The 16414-nt window shown below is 30.2% G+C and overlaps 1 protein-coding gene across 2 annotated transcripts in view; it reads right to left on the bottom strand.

Annotated features, from left to right (window-relative positions):
* Nucleotides 1-16414, bottom strand: part of LOC130446571 (EGFR adapter protein-like) — a 103448-nt gene that overhangs the window by 77932 nt on the left and 9102 nt on the right. The gene's annotated exons all lie outside the window — the stretch shown is intronic.

Genomic DNA, 16414 nt, shown 5'->3' with positions numbered 1-16414 from the left:
CTAATTTGAAAAAAAAATATATTGGAAAACTTAAGGAACAATTTTTGAAAAAACACGCCAAATTTAAAAAAAATCAAAAATTTTCGAAACAACTAATCAAATCTAATTTTAAAAATGTGTTTCGAAATTATACAAATTTTCTAGAACAACTCAAAACGCTACGAATCAAATTATTTAATTATTATTAAATTTAGAAATAATGGTGAATTTACAGTATGAGAAAGTTCAATGTTGAAGCAGATAACAACAAAAATAGGCAATAATAGAAAAGGAACAAATTAATTATTGGTAGTTAGATGGTAATTACGAGAATTTGTACCTGTTGAAATGTACTTTCACGAATATTCCACGAAACATATCTCATTACACGATTATACAGCATGTCCTAATTTTTTAAAAATATTCCATCTACTCACTTGAATCGTTTGTTGAATTGCTACAACTTCCATATCCTTGGATTTGTTTAACGGAACCTCAAATCTCAACTCCCCACATTTAACTCAACCAAAAAAGAACAAATTTCAATTTTAATTACCCCAAAAGAGACATAATACAGGGTGCAGACGAAAGGGGCGAATTTATTTTCCACAAAACCCCCATACATAACCGCAATCTAGTTCCATAGCGAACAATGCGAAAACAAGAAGGGTGCTAAGCACCCCTTGGCATCCGCCATTGTTATTGTCGGTTGTAGCGAAATCGTTTAATTAGAAACCATATTTATTACGTAAATCTGGCTAATTAATTAATTGTTGGTATGTAGACTGTAAACAGATGTTGATTGAATGAAACTACGATTGAAAACAGTTCTAAATAATCTAAATATACACTACCGATCAAAAATTTTTCCCTGTTCAATTTGTCCCACAGCAAATTAATAGGGGTGAGGTTGGGTAATTACGACGGCCGAATTATTACTTTCAGTACATTCTTTCGTTCGAACTTTCAGTCGAAAATGTTTAATAGCGAGGTAACTACCAGAAATTCCTTATCGAATGCGATATAATAGACCTGAATTTCTTCTCATTCTTCCAAATATTCTTTGCTCTGCTTCGAGGAATCAGACGCTGGCTAGAAGTACTACATTTCCAAATAGTTTCTTATAACTTTCCTCCTCCAGAATCCCTTCAATTCCCAGTCGTCCTTCCTCGAAAACATCCTCTGGGAAAACAGATAGATCTTGCACAAAGCCTTCTTTTGGACCAAAAAGTCTCATAATTTGACTCATTTCTCCATAAATTTCTCCAATTTCCTTTTCGCTGTAGAATTATTATCTTATCTTATATCGTATCCATGAGTCGTCTATCATTTGGTGGTTTTTCAACGCTTCCCTGAACGTTTTCCATTACCAAAACTTCTGGGGGATGTTTATTTTTTCACGATACGTAGAGGTATTTTCAATTCGATGGCAATGGTCTAAATCAGTTATCATCAGTGGTCGAGGTGAACCTCCAGATTCCCATGGGAGACTCGACGGTAAGTAAATTCTGATCAGAACATTTGATATTCATATTCTTAATCAAAAATAGAGAATATAGTAGAAATTACTCAGCAGCGGGTTTAGTAGAACCTCTAAATGTTTTATAAGGAAAAAAAGTTTTGTATCTTTGAAGACTTGCCTATTTCAAAACTTAAAAGTCTGAATTTACGAGTTATTTTGATGAAATAAACTATAATTTACAGCATATTCTAATACTAAACTCAATCATAAACACCGTAGAAACAAATTTGATTAACAACGTTTTAATCGAGTGTAGTTTTTATTTATTAAATGGAAACCATATTAAAGTTTTTTACTAGAAAATCTTTAGTAAAAATGACGATCATATGTAGTGAATTTACACTCGCAATAATTTTAGAGATTAAATAGAGATGAGCCGAGATCAACCCTGGAAATGAATCTAATTTCCTGGATGTAAATTACGTGGTGATGTCACATTGAAGTTCCCTAATTTATGAGAGAGTTTTAGAGATAATAACTTAATGTATATGTAGTTGTTTAAAGCAAATAACCCAAATATTAATACCTAAAATTCGTATTTTAATGGAAAAAAGAGTTATAAGTTTCATAAAATTTTTAATAAAAATTCACCTGAGGAATTCTAATAATTCCGATATGACAGATCCGAAATTAAATTCCTTAGATTTTTTCTATTTCACTTTAATTAATGTCGTAATAAGTTTCGAAGACAAGGATGTTTTATGGGCAGCTCAGAGTTTTATTAAATTTATTTTCATCCAAGGAGGACACATTCTCGAATCCTAACGCAGAAAATCTAGTGGAGTTTAAAGAACTGATATACTGATTTAATTTGATCGAATTTAGTTGTGATAACACACAAATGAAGTTAACTATAATGTAGATGGAATAAATAACAATATCAATATCTTCTAAACTGAAAGTAAGGTATGTCTAGTTTATTTGGGATCTCATCAGCACAAAACAAGAAAACCAGCGTCATATCGGACAACATGATCCGCGTGGAACAACTCATTTTGAAGAGCTCGAACTTAGATTATAAAATTCTCGTCTAAAGACTCAATAAATACACATAAAGGTCGTCGTCGGCAAACACCAAACTGAAATTCAAAGTTCATGACGACTTTACTGGAATGAGGTTATGTTTACGATTTGAACTGGTTCCATGGAATATACTGAAATGATTGTTGTTTTCAACCACTTACCATTCCTGAGTATTTCGTGGAAAAAACTGGTTTAGTAAAGTTGAGGAGACTATTAAATACAACTAAAACTAATTATTTTGTAGTTTTTCTTATTAATTTTATAAATAAAACATAGACAAATTGGATATTATAGAAGTTTGATGAGGTTTATTACGTTAATTTAGTAGTTTAAGCTAAAAATTTCATTTGCCGCGTTGGCAACAATGTTCGAACTTTTCGAACATCATCTGAGTGATTAAGTTGGGGTATGTGGGTTGGTTAAATCATTGAGAAATCAAGGCACGTTAAATGCTAAGCTCATAACGGTAAATGAGTCGCTTAATCTGAATATTCAGATCAGACTTTCCACATCGCGACAACCGAACTACTAATGAGTCTTTAATTACGTCCAAACATACAGTATTACAAATAAAGAAAACTCGAAATTATTAAAGAATTGATAAAACTTAAAATTTTATATTAAAATTCTCCGAACGTTTATGGCGACCATAGAATTTTAAACGTTCCAAACTTGCGGTTAAATCTAGATAGATCAGATCTAGTATATCTGACCGGCTGCGGAATTAATTCAGTATAAACTACGTAGGTCCTTTGTGGGTTTTAACTGTTGGATAAAAAATATCAGGTTAAATTCCGATAAGAGAGATTTGTAATATAACGAACTTCCAGTTGAACTCCAGCAGTGCCGTACGCGTTTAAAAGAATATTAGAAAATCTCACTAAAAGGACATTTTTCTAATATTGATATAGCTTTTCAAATATCAATTCCAAATTATGAAAACCCTCCAAGAAGGGATGTATAGAGGGTGACTCATCTTCTTTGGAATCATGTTCAACACAATTTTTTCAAAGATCTTGGCGTTTACGATTCGATGTTTTCATGTGGAGATGATGAGTCCAAGTGGACTGACGGTTTGTTAAATGTTGGGTTAGATTTGGTCAAAATCATGGCAAATGTGGTTGTAGGGTTGTAGGTGATTTTAGTCACAAGGCTTTTCCTAATGACGTACTGGAAAAATAAATTTGAGTTTAACTAAATCTTTTAGTTTAACATAATACAAATCATTGAATTCCATCATCCATTTTCTTTAAAATTATTCGTAGTTTGTATTTCTTTCAAATAATTAAATGCTGGAAATAAGAAAATCTGTAAATTCTAGTGTATATTTTCACAAGGGTTTGAGTAACTGATTACTGTATATATTTATACAATATGGAAATACCTTTTAAGTAGCTGCTAAGATTACGAAATTTGCAACGTTTATGTAACAGAAGATAAAACCGCTGTGAAAATAATTTCCTTTGATGATACGGAATGGATTTCCATTAGAACGTGAAAATATTATATAAATAACTTTATTTAACTTTAAGTTTATTCGGAAATTACACAGGGTTTATTTAATAGATGTCCATTTGGGAAAGTATCAAAACTGTGTTATATATGATTCAAATTTTAGTTAATTATGAATTTTCCACAAGAAAACTTGTTTATCGATTTTTGTCACTAAAATGTCTGTCAGGTTCACAATATTCATTTATATTCAAAATAACCCAATAGACAAAAGTTTATAGTACTAAAATCATCACCAAATGTAGCTTAATTTATATTATGAAAATCTTGCCATAACATCTTTGAGTTTGTGTTCAAAATTTGTATCTCTGAACAAGTAAATAACTAATAACTCAAATAAAATCTTGTTAAACTTTTGTTTAGACGTTTAGAAACAACTTGTTTATAAAAAACCTCTGACTCCATGTACAACTTGATATAATAATCAATTTTCCATATTACAAAATTGGAATGTGATTCTTTATACTGGCCTCTATATATTTTTAAATTAAATCATTCTAGGGATGAAATAATACAGAATCTAGCTTTAAGAGATAACTTTCAATCGATAAAAGTTCAGCTAAAACTACCAAAGCTGCAAATTCGTTTTCAATAGATTTAACTACACGAAAGACGTCAATTTTTTTGTATACTGCGTTTGGTTACTGATGTACAGTATATAATATGTTTCCTGGTACGATTTTGGACGATCTTTACTAACTTCATCGTGTACTGAAATGCAATCACGATCGAGTTAAAAAAAAAACAATAAAATATGGTGACTGCAGATGGTGTTTTATCACCAAAAGTCTAACCAAGTTGATCGAGACATTTCTGTTAGTTTAATCCATGTCGAAACTCATAGAACAAGTTTTATTTAAATGAATCGAATATCAAATATTCAAATCAATCTGCTGATCGTTGTCGGAATTCAATTTGCATTATAAAATCAGAGGCGAAGAAGTATTTTCCGACTTAATATCCAATTAGAGGGTGAAACTTTTGTTGAAATATTACAAAAAAAAAAGAAAAATGAGATATAAGCACGCCTTTAGAGGGTAGGTTGAAATATGCTATAGCACGAGACGTTAACTAAATAAAAATTGATAAAAATAAAAGACAGTTTGAAGAGGAGTAAAAAAAAATGATAAAAAATTAAACGGGATTGAAGAAAACTAGGAAAAAATTAAATGAAATATTTTATTTTTCGATTTTGGAATTGTGATTTTTTTGGGGTTGTTTGTATGTTGTTTATAGTGAATGAGCGTAGAAAGTGACTAAAAAGAAACCCTTAGATTGACATATTTTAACCAATGATGATTTATTGACAAATTCTAGTTGATGGAAACTAAATTTAGATCGTAATTGCTTTATAACTTAGATTAAATTAAACATCAACACAACTTATCTTAACTATTTTTGTTGATAAACGTTGTTATAATTTTCGTTAGACGTGAAACATTGTGAAAAAAAGTAACCAGGTCCAAAAGGTATCGAATAAGATACTACGCCCTTCAAAGGTCTACAATTAGTGCAATCTGCAATAATTCATTCAACTTTTTGTATCATTTAATCGTTTTGTAGATGGTTTTTCATCTTTCATTTTCAGTTGCTTTTCTTCTACATTAAATATTCCCTCCACCACTTTTCATCTTGTTTTTAGAACATTAAAAAATAGTTCCTAGTTCTTGATTTCCTTCACTGTCCTCTTCTATATTTTTTCCAAAAATTTTTCTTTTCTAACCACGATTACCAAGTCTTCAACAGTTTTATTTTTAAATGTTATAATTTTCGTTTTCTTCATTTACATAGTAGATATTTTGTCTAGTCTCTCAAGTGTGTTTTTCTCTCTACATTTTATATATTTTGTAATGTATTTTTTTGTATAGTAAAACTTCAAATTCCCGAAAACTATTTTATCCATTACAATTATCGAAACTTTGAAATATAGTTAGTTAATTGAACATGAATAGAAATCCACTCTGAGCTATTCACTTTTTATACTTTCCTTTAAACTTTTTATTTTCCACTGGTGCACTCAAACCGATCTGCGATTTCTCAAAACTTCGTTACCGTGGATATAATTTATAAGTTTGTTGTGAACTGAAATGGGATTTTGTAATTAGTTGCTATCGAAGTTCCAGTTACAATTTTTTTCTATTCACTTCCATAAAAAACCACGCACGTGAAACCGAATAGTTAAAATATCAATTTATTCACAGGTTAATTATAGATAATAACAAGATTTATAAGTTTGATAGTACGAGGGAACTCGAAATTATAATCAAATGAAAAACTTCATTAAACGAAAACTCTTCTCCAAACAAATCCATTTCAATGAAGAAAGTAATTTAAGACTGAGATTTAGTAAATACTTTTTCACTCCATTGGGAGAGATTAAGCTGTTTAATGATTCGAATATACGAAAGAGAAAGTTATAATTAAAGCCAAGCTTAATTTTACTGTGTAGCTAAAATAGAATCGTCAAAAAATACCGTTTGCACAGACGTGGATTCATACAAAATATTAACCAAAACGTATGAAATAAAGCCAACACAAGTTTTTTCTTCAATTTCTCTTAAGCTGCTGATTTGATATCATAGTAAAGTTAATAAAGTTCTCTGATAAAACATTTAGTGACAACAACATGTTTGTCAGTAGTTTCTTTGTTATCGTAATTGGTGTAGGTTTAGGTAAGGTTTGAAGTGTGTATTACCTAGATTCTCAAAGTGGTCCAGAATGATACCAATGGTACAACATCTGGTAGCAAAAAATTTGAGTGATAAATCGCACCAATCCCTTCAATGATGATGATGATAAAGTTGTGGTCAATTCTTTGATAAAACTTTATCTGTTGAAGACTTCCAACGATTTCTAATACATACTCTGATTAAATGAAAACAAAGAATTTTATTCAAATTTTTCTTGGTAAATTGAAATTTATGAAGGAAAATAAATGTCAGCGCGAATTTTCACAGTTTTCAAACCTTTATCGGTGGAAATACCAACAAGAAATAATGGCAGTAGCACTAATTTAGCTGCAAGTAAATATACCTGTGTGGGATCGCGTTTTCCTGGTCATATCTTGACGAAAATACTTTCAGTGACTTTACAAACTAATTAACAAGATTGAATATCACAAAACTCAAGTCAAATATTGATAATTCGCTGTGAATCCATCTAGTACATTTGTGGTTGGGTTTTGAACTGTGAGTCATTGTAGATTTCAAAAAAGTGAAGTTGGATGCAGTCACTTCTTAGATTTGACAGCTTTGATTCTTTGCACAATCAATTATGATTTAATTGAAAGATCAAACAATCAATTGTAACGCTTTTCTTTCGGGTACTAATGTAGCTGCAGGTCCACTGAATCCAGGAAAAATTTTGTGACGATGTGGATGGACGATTTGAAAGGGATATCTTTCAATTGGATTCAAGACCGATCAAAATGGTTTAAATTAAAGTTGTTAAATAAATTATAGTGGAAAATTAGTTATTAATAGGAAATATAAATAATGTTAGCTATATGACAGAACCTTTGAAAACTTTGGAGACTAAACACGGAAAGTTTACCATTAGCGAAACTTTGAAGGGGAGTAAAACTATTTAATAAGGATGTATATGTTTCTAGAAAGGTTATGGTGAGAAAGTTTAATTAAAATGTCTTTTCACGACATTTGTATGTGGTTATAAATGTTTATTTTAATAAAAATATGTTTTCTCACCTCTTAGAAACAGTTTTAACGAATTTTTTATGATGCAAAATAATTGGAGAATGTAGAGATTGAAATAATAAATTATTAAAAAAGTTTCGTAGATTCCGGACCTGAACGAAAATCAGTGCAGAAAAGTTTTGAGTTGTAATTCTGTCGAATTAACTCTAAGGGTACAATTTACTTAATAAATCGGGGAAAATCGTTTTTATGCTGGTCGTAATATAACAATAACAAATCATTAAGCAAATTGGGAGTTGTTGTATAAAAAATTTCGAGAAACCTCGTTCTCGTGCAATTATTTTTCTTCCAAGAGAACGTTTACTCTTGTTATATTCAAACATAACTCATGGTGGTTGAATAAAACTTCAAGAAAAAGAAAGAAGCTTTTCGTTAAACTCTTTCTCTATTATTTTCATATATTTTAGACCTAAATTATCGGTATTTTCAATTTTTTTGTTACAATTATGGTAAAAACTATGAATTATTTTTTTAAATAAATTTTTTAATTGCTGTTTAGGATTTGTTGTTTCACATTTATATAATATATTATATTATATTACAATAATATATATATATATATATATATATATATATATATATATATATATATATATATATAATTATTATATATACTTTAATTTTAGAACTTGCAAAGATTTTTGTGAAAAACTTGACTTACCAAAAAAAAAAAAATTACGAAGTCCAAAATTGTATTGACACCATACACGCGAATTTTCTCGTCACTATTGTTCTGTAAAATCGACCACCGTCGATAAAGTCCAAGTGAAAACTGTGGAAAAGTCTCGCGCCTAAACACGTGCTTTTCGATAAGAACATGCGCTCTTAACATCCCATTGAAATCGGAAAGTTTTTAACTTCACATTTCTTATATATGAAAATCTTAAAGTCTTAAAACAGAAAATTAGATTTTGGTAAGTCTCGAAATTTTGGAAATATGAGTCTTCAAACTCGTCCAATTATTAACGATAAACAAATGGATATACCACAATTTACTCACGTCAAAAAAATTAGAGCATTGAGTTGATATTATAGAGAAGTACTTTTGAAGGTTGATTGTATGTAAAAAAAATCATATATCGATTTTTCTTAGAAAACGTTCGAATAATGTTTATCAAGTTAAACCTTGGGCCTTCTTATTGATTTCTCTCAAACTAACAAAAGTTATTTTAGTTAAAACTCTCAAACTAATCATGATAGCTGTCAAATTGACACATATGCCTTTCGATTGTAACAACTAATTGAAAATCGTATGGATTTAACATTAATAAAACTTTTGACACTACTTAATATGCGATGAATAACGTCTTCATTTATTATCTAATATATGATTGATATTTTTCCAAGATATATCAATCCGGCAACATCGATAAATAGATCAATAGAGAAATAGGGTAGAAAATATCAAAAAGTAATAAATTCTTTCCGTTCCACTACCAAAACATAACTTTTATTGCGGTTCTCACTATTACGATTCTTTTTATGTGTTTGGTGTTTAGTGCCATTAATTAGGATAAATCGTTAAACGTTTATAGGATTTTCGAAGCTCCAAAAAATATTTATCGGTTATTAAGACGTTAATGACAAAATAAGTAGGTTTATGACTACATACAATGTTTATTTAGGGATATGTCATTGTTATGTATCTAAAAATCTTGACAATATGGTTATGTATGTCAAACGCCGATGTCTTTTATAACTTAAGAGAAGATAATAGATCTTTTGATTACGAAGCTGAACCTCTTTATAACATCCATACGTGGATTAAAGAGCTGCATCTTCAAACATGCGTTTTGGTGGCTATCGGTTTAAAATATTTCGCAGTGAGTCCCAATTGAATATCGCTTTGTATAAATTCATTACTAAATAATTTATTCTAGTTATTTGTCGAAAATACCAATGAATCTAATTATACTTTGAAATCTACGAAATTTTTTTTGGGAATATGTCATCAAACTATTTTGGAACAATGGGATTTTTGTTCGAAAGATTTGGCTAGAAAAAGGAAAAGGAAATGCAGTTTTAAGTTAAAAGATGGCGTTTACGAAGGTCGAGTTCACAGAAGATTCTGCGATTTTAACATCATGGTTCAAAATAAGGATTGCAGTTGTACGTCTTTCATTTTAGAAAAAGAATCATTCAAAGTAATAGGTAAAATTATTAATTATTGTTTTCCAAAATACTCAGTTTTATTTTTGATGCGGAAATAAGAAGAATGTCAAACAACGACGGATGGTCCATCAATGATTTGTCTTCAAAACTGACCGTTCTACGTTTGATTAGAGAAGGTGCTAAATCGCCAAATTGTTTCAATTACTGTTGGTTTAATTCATATTTTAACAAATTATATATCAGTAATCTATATATTTGTTTTTTTTAGGTTTCCCAACATGCTATTTCTCTCCTTTACCCCATAGTTTGTGTAAATATAATGTATGCGGTTTATCCAAATGCAGAACGTTCACAATTGAAAATCTGCAGTCTGTTGAATGCGATCCCGACTGTATAGAAGGAGGTCAGGTAAATATTCCATTTTAAACTTTAAGATTTTTTGGTAAATCTCAAACAAGATAATTTGAACCCATATTTTTGCTGCGAGAACCATTTTAAATAGTTAGAACTACTATAAACAATCCAAAGAAGTCATTTACAATGAAGGAAGAATTCTAAAGTGTATATTTCATGAAAAAATTAACTGTTGGTGGAAGAAAAATAAATGAAGTTTAAAAGTCTTTTTCAATTTACTAAAAATTTTGTAGCTCAGAAACAACGTGTTTTTGTACTAATGGTCTAATAAATATTGTTGCTTTTTACAGTTTTGCGAAGGGCCATCATTCAGATCCTCCTCGCCCCCAAAGATCCACTCTCAGTGGTCGAAATGGAGTCATCTGAAAACGGACGTTGCAGACAACAGTGAATCACGACCCAACGGATCTTTGGATACACCGTATAGGAGCAAAAAACACCGTTTGGTTGCTACATGCATAAATAAGTATAAGTTAGTTTTATTCCATATCGAAATTTATAGTGTGTATTTGCGAACGTGCTTTTTTACTAAATCGTGGACCGTAATAGGATATTTTTGATATCGATCTTTCAAATTCCATACACTTTTTGTAGATAAATGATTTCTTTGAAGGAAACTTTCATATCCAAAAAATTATATAAGTTAAAAATTTGATAGGAAAACTTTTAGGGATGATATTGAATAGCTGTCTCTTGTCAATTGTCATTAACGTATTTTTATATAATACATTTTCCCATGAGAGTAAAAACTAATTTCTATGTTGCCTTATCCATTTGAAACACAGTATGATGTATTAGAAATAAAGTTAAGACCTCTAATGGTGTTCTGGAACACAAATTTGCATCTAAAATCGTTTTGTAACTATAGCAGAGTAGTAAACAATATTTTTTCCACGACGAAAAAGGATGTAGTATTAACGTCGCTAAAATAAACCAAAAATATATTTTTATAAATACACTAACAAACAATACAATAATAATGTATTGATTTATGAAATATCTATATAATAATGTAAATAAATGATTATTCATATAAAAATTGAAACTGAAATAAATACGATTCGTAAATTTCTATCTAACTAAAGCCGATTCTGTACATTTCCCTTTCTTTTAGCGGGAATAAACCAGATTTAGACTGTTTGGGACCTGGGACTGGATGGTAAGTAGTTATACTTTTTTAGGAAAGTCGTATATTAGTTTCCGAAGCGATTGTGATATATGTTTTTAATGGCAGCAATGATTTATCCAAGGAAACGCGATGGGATAGATGGAACGTTAATTTAACTAAAAATTATCGTTTCCAAAACCTCCCGGGTATCAGGAAGTGATCATATACGGGCAATATTTGACTCTAAATGTTGATATGGGGAGCAACCCTTTAAAAAACGTTTTATAGAGTATAAATAAGCTGGTTAGTTAGTTAGTAAACAAAATAAAACGATATATCTGAAAGATATCAGTAATAATAACTGCTTAACCACTAGTGGGTATTTATTGGGGTTGATCAGTTCCCATACACCTTCTTTTCGATAATCATCTTCCACAACTTCTTGTTTTCTATCATTTGCATGAGTTTCTAGCTCCTATTCTGCTTCTTCTACCTCTTTGAACAATTCTTGTCGTGTACTTTTCTACCATCGATATATACAGTATCTGGTACAAGTTTGAAGACACCACGTCGATTAATATTTATTTGGCAACCACCAAATTTGCTTCCAGAATCATTAGAAATATTTTTTTTTATTTTTTCTATTTCGTTTGAGCCTGTATGCGATAACTTGTATACTTCAACGGATTTGTCAAATTTTGTACACCCACTATCATCATCTGTACTTAGAAAAAATCAAATAATTTAAATAGGAAGTTGGTTTATGAAATATTTTTGCTAATAATGGCATTTTTATCATTAGCTGTGCGCCAAATTTTGTTAATTGTACATGCAGAACTTATGGAGAAAACCAGACTCTCAAAGTTGAAAAGATTTATTATGAAACTATAGATCGAAGTAAGTAATTATATTATTTGAGAAGCAACATAAAAAATATAGAAATATAAACAAAAACATTATGAATTTCCTATAAAATAATGCCAAATAATAATAATTGAACACATAAAATTTAGTATAAGAACCTAAATACATTTTCAAGAGTTGATATTCATCCTATAAAAACAATTTTTTGTATGAAAATAATATATTTCCAGGATCTAGTTCAAATATATATGAGAAAAGGCGTTCGGATAGATTTCTGAGAGGTAAATAAAAAACCATCAACATTTTTTTTATCAATATAGTTGATTCCTAATGTAGATACTGAAGATGATAGTGACGATGATGACGATAACGAAGATTTAAACGAAGATATAGTACTCGAAGAGGATACCACTGAAAATGTAGTAACTACAGAAATTTTGGAAAAAGAAGAATTAGACGAAGAGATTGAGAACGATTTGAAAGAAGAGTTAAAAGCTATAAGTAAAAATAATACTGAAACTTATACTGATAAAAGTTTCAAATCAATAACTATGATAAATACTTTTGTACTATTATTATTTATTATAAATGTCATAAATATCTATAAGGTATGTTTTTATTTTTGATAAAACTAGTTTCAATACTATCAAAAAATTGATCAACAAACGAACGACAAGGAGTGCAAACGGCAGGTTTTGTTTTGTTTTTTCTAACTTGAAGGTCCTTTATAGTCTTTCCTTGCGGCAATAAGTGCGTACGGGTTTTACCTTCATATCCTTTTCAAAGGAAAACCACTTTCCTGTTTTGGTTTCCAATTATGTAGTAATGGAAATTAATAATTCTTGAAAACACTAAACCAAACGAAAATAAAAGTATTCCGATTATATATATATATATATATATATATATATATATATATATATATATATATATATATATATATATATATATATATATATATATATATACAGTGCTTTAGAAAAAATCCAAAAACACGTCAATTTATGTTGGAAGGGGCAAGCATTATGGCTTATTTAAACTTACTGGAAAAGCCACCCCCTCACCCCTAGCAGCATCCCCTTTATTTTTTTAAATTACTTTTCATATTTTTTATGTAAAATTTGGATACTCCTCTTTGAGCTGATTTCAAAAATGTATAATACTTGTAGGTTAAAGTGGTTAGTTTATGAGATAAACAATTTTTCTTTTAAGAGCACAAATTTTACTTATTATTTACTTTCACCTTATTTGCCTGTACTAAAATGGGTTGTACAACAGTTCAAACTCTTTAATCTTTTTAACTGTGCTATTTATTATGAAGTTACAATAAGTGTTCAAAATGAGTACCATTCACTTCCATACAATGGTATAATCTATTTTGAAATGCCTCTCTGACATTGCTTAATACGGCTGGATTTAATTGTCGACATTCATTTTCTATCCTCTCTCGTAAATAATCCAGAGATTCTGGTTGGGTAGCATAAACTTTTGTTTTTAAATACCCCCATAAAAAGAAGTCTAGGGGTGTTAAATCCGGTGACCTAGGTGGCCACTCCATCATCTGCCCCCTTCTACCTATCCAACGAGCGGGGAATGTTTTGTTTAAAAATTGTCGGACAGGCATAGTATAGTGTGGGGGAGCTCCGTCTTGTTGAAATACCAGTAAATCTTCGGAAAGGTTATCATCATTTTCTATTATTGTTGTAATACGTGGGTCAACCCCTTCCCTAAGTAACTCAAGATATGATTCACCATTTAAATTTCCGTTGATGAAGAAATAGCACAGTTAAAAAGATTAAAGAGTTTGAACTGTTGCACAACCCATTTTAGTACAGGCAAATTAGGTGAAAGTAAATAATAAGTAAAATTTGTGCTCTTAAAAGAAAAATTGTTTATCTCATAAACTAACCACTTTAACCTACAAGTATTATACATTTTTGAAATCAGCTCAAAGAGGAGTATCCAAATTTTACATAAAAAATATGAAAAGTAATTTAAAAAAATAAAGGGGATGCTGCTAGGGGTGAGGGGGTGGCTTTTCCAGTAAGTTTAAATAAGCCATAATGCTTGCCCCTTCCAACATAAATTGACGTGTTTTTGGATTTTTTCTAAATACCAGTATTACAAAAGTTATTAAAGGTGGATACTTTTATCTGAAAAGCACTGTATATATATATATATATATATATATATATATATATATATATATATATATATATGTATATATATATATATATATTGTCAACCTAGAATCGTATCTATTATTTGTTCCCAATGCATGTGGAAACTCTCTTTGAGTGCTTTGCTGTTGTTGGCGCAAATAAAAGTACTAAAATCTATATAACAGTCGTTCTCAGAGAGCTGTAATATTATGGCCCAATTGAAAGCTTGGTACATTTGAATCACATACATTCAACTAGGACATATTGCTAGAAAACGTGTATTCTTCAAGTGTTAATACGGGCGATTCGTTAAAAATATTGAAGAAAAACATCAATTGGAATTATCTAGTCAACCCACCACTATTGGTACAAATGAAACCAACAAATGCTGAAGTTGCTCAGTCTAATGCAACAAGGCTAGAGTTACTAAAAAGTTAACAAAACGTTGAACATCCGAAAGATATGATTTATCGTCAGTACATCCCTGAGATGTCAAGCCTTCTCTGATAATCAACAAGAGCTCAAAAAGAAGTGTCTGTGAGTGCCTGGACAGTTAGAAAAATATTCAAGGTAGCTAACCAAATTAACCCAAGGGAAAAAGTCTGCAGAAAACCTGGAAAAACCATAAAAAATGTGGCTTTTGGAAGAGGTTTCTTGGTGATTGGTTTCGATTAAAGTTTCCCTACAGGGGGACTTAAAGACTTGAAGAATGAGATACTTCGACGATTTTAAACTTGTTATTTCTTCTACGGCGATTTTTTCGCTTACTAGTGTATTTCTAACAAACCCAAACTTTGACCCATCAAAAGGAATTTCGTACGAAGATTTTGAATATGGTTTATGGAGTAATCACCCGTTCTATTTATAACTTAACGCCCTGCTGATAGTCGTTACCGAAGTTGATATTTCTGATTTCTATTTAACGTATTTTATACAGTGTGTTGAAACCAAATGTTGAAACCGAAATTCGTTATAATATATCAAGATTTTTTATTGGTACTAGCTTTTACCCGCGGCTTCGCTCGCATCGAATCCATTAAATAAGTATCAGAAATCATTATAATAGAAAAGAACGAACTCTGTAGCTATATTAGAACCTGAGATATAGATCTTTGAATGTAGAAAAATTGCCAAAAACCTACAAAAATCCATAACTCCACATTGAATGTCCGCGCCTAGCTCCTCTCCAACTCAACCGATTTAAGTGTTCAAAAACTCAAAAGAAAGAGGGTGTTTCAGCGAGTATTCTTAAATCAAAACGAAGTCTCTATCTTGAATAGAACCTGAGATATTGAGGATAGAGCGTGTGTATGTGAAGAACTCCCATAAGTAATGTACAGGGGGAAATCGCATTTGAGTATAATTGAGAATGGTGAAAATTAGATGAAATCCGATGGTTGATGGCTGATCTGTGCATCAATACCTTTCATTGAAAAAAAAATTAAGCAAATCGGTTGGGTAGAACGCCTGAATGGACTCGGAATGGAAATCATTAATTTTTTTAATATATAAGATTGAAGACTGTGATTGTTGATAAATCGTCTTGCTAATTACAGGTACACCAAGAGTTAATTCCAGTAACTTCTGTAGAATTAACTGACCAAATGGAGACAACTAAAGATAAAATAATTTCGATCGAAGACTTTTATTTGAAAGCTCCAAAATAATTCCAGTAGATTCCTAGTTTGTTTTTAGAGGTAGTTTTCACTTTCTTATATGTATATCACGATATTTAAAAACTACCAAAAGATAATCATTTTTTAAATAATGGGTAATAACTATATTTGATTTAGTAGTATTTAGTACGAAACTTTTATATATAAATTTACTGTTCGATTTATTCGCTAGTTTTAATAATATACTCAAATGCTACTCAATCTTTTGCTAATTTCGAGGCTAATTGGAAGTGTCTGCGAATTTGAAAATCCGAACATCTTGAAATTTCACTTATCTTCAATTAAATCTAACAGGGTAGGAAAAATCGGAGAAGCCTTTTTGGAGAAAT

The sequence above is a fragment of the Diorhabda sublineata genome, chromosome 7 (assembly GCF_026230105.1).
Source record: "Diorhabda sublineata isolate icDioSubl1.1 chromosome 7, icDioSubl1.1, whole genome shotgun sequence".
NCBI lineage: Eukaryota > Metazoa > Arthropoda > Insecta > Coleoptera > Chrysomelidae > Diorhabda > Diorhabda sublineata.
This window is presented reverse-complemented; position numbering and strand designations above follow the sequence as displayed.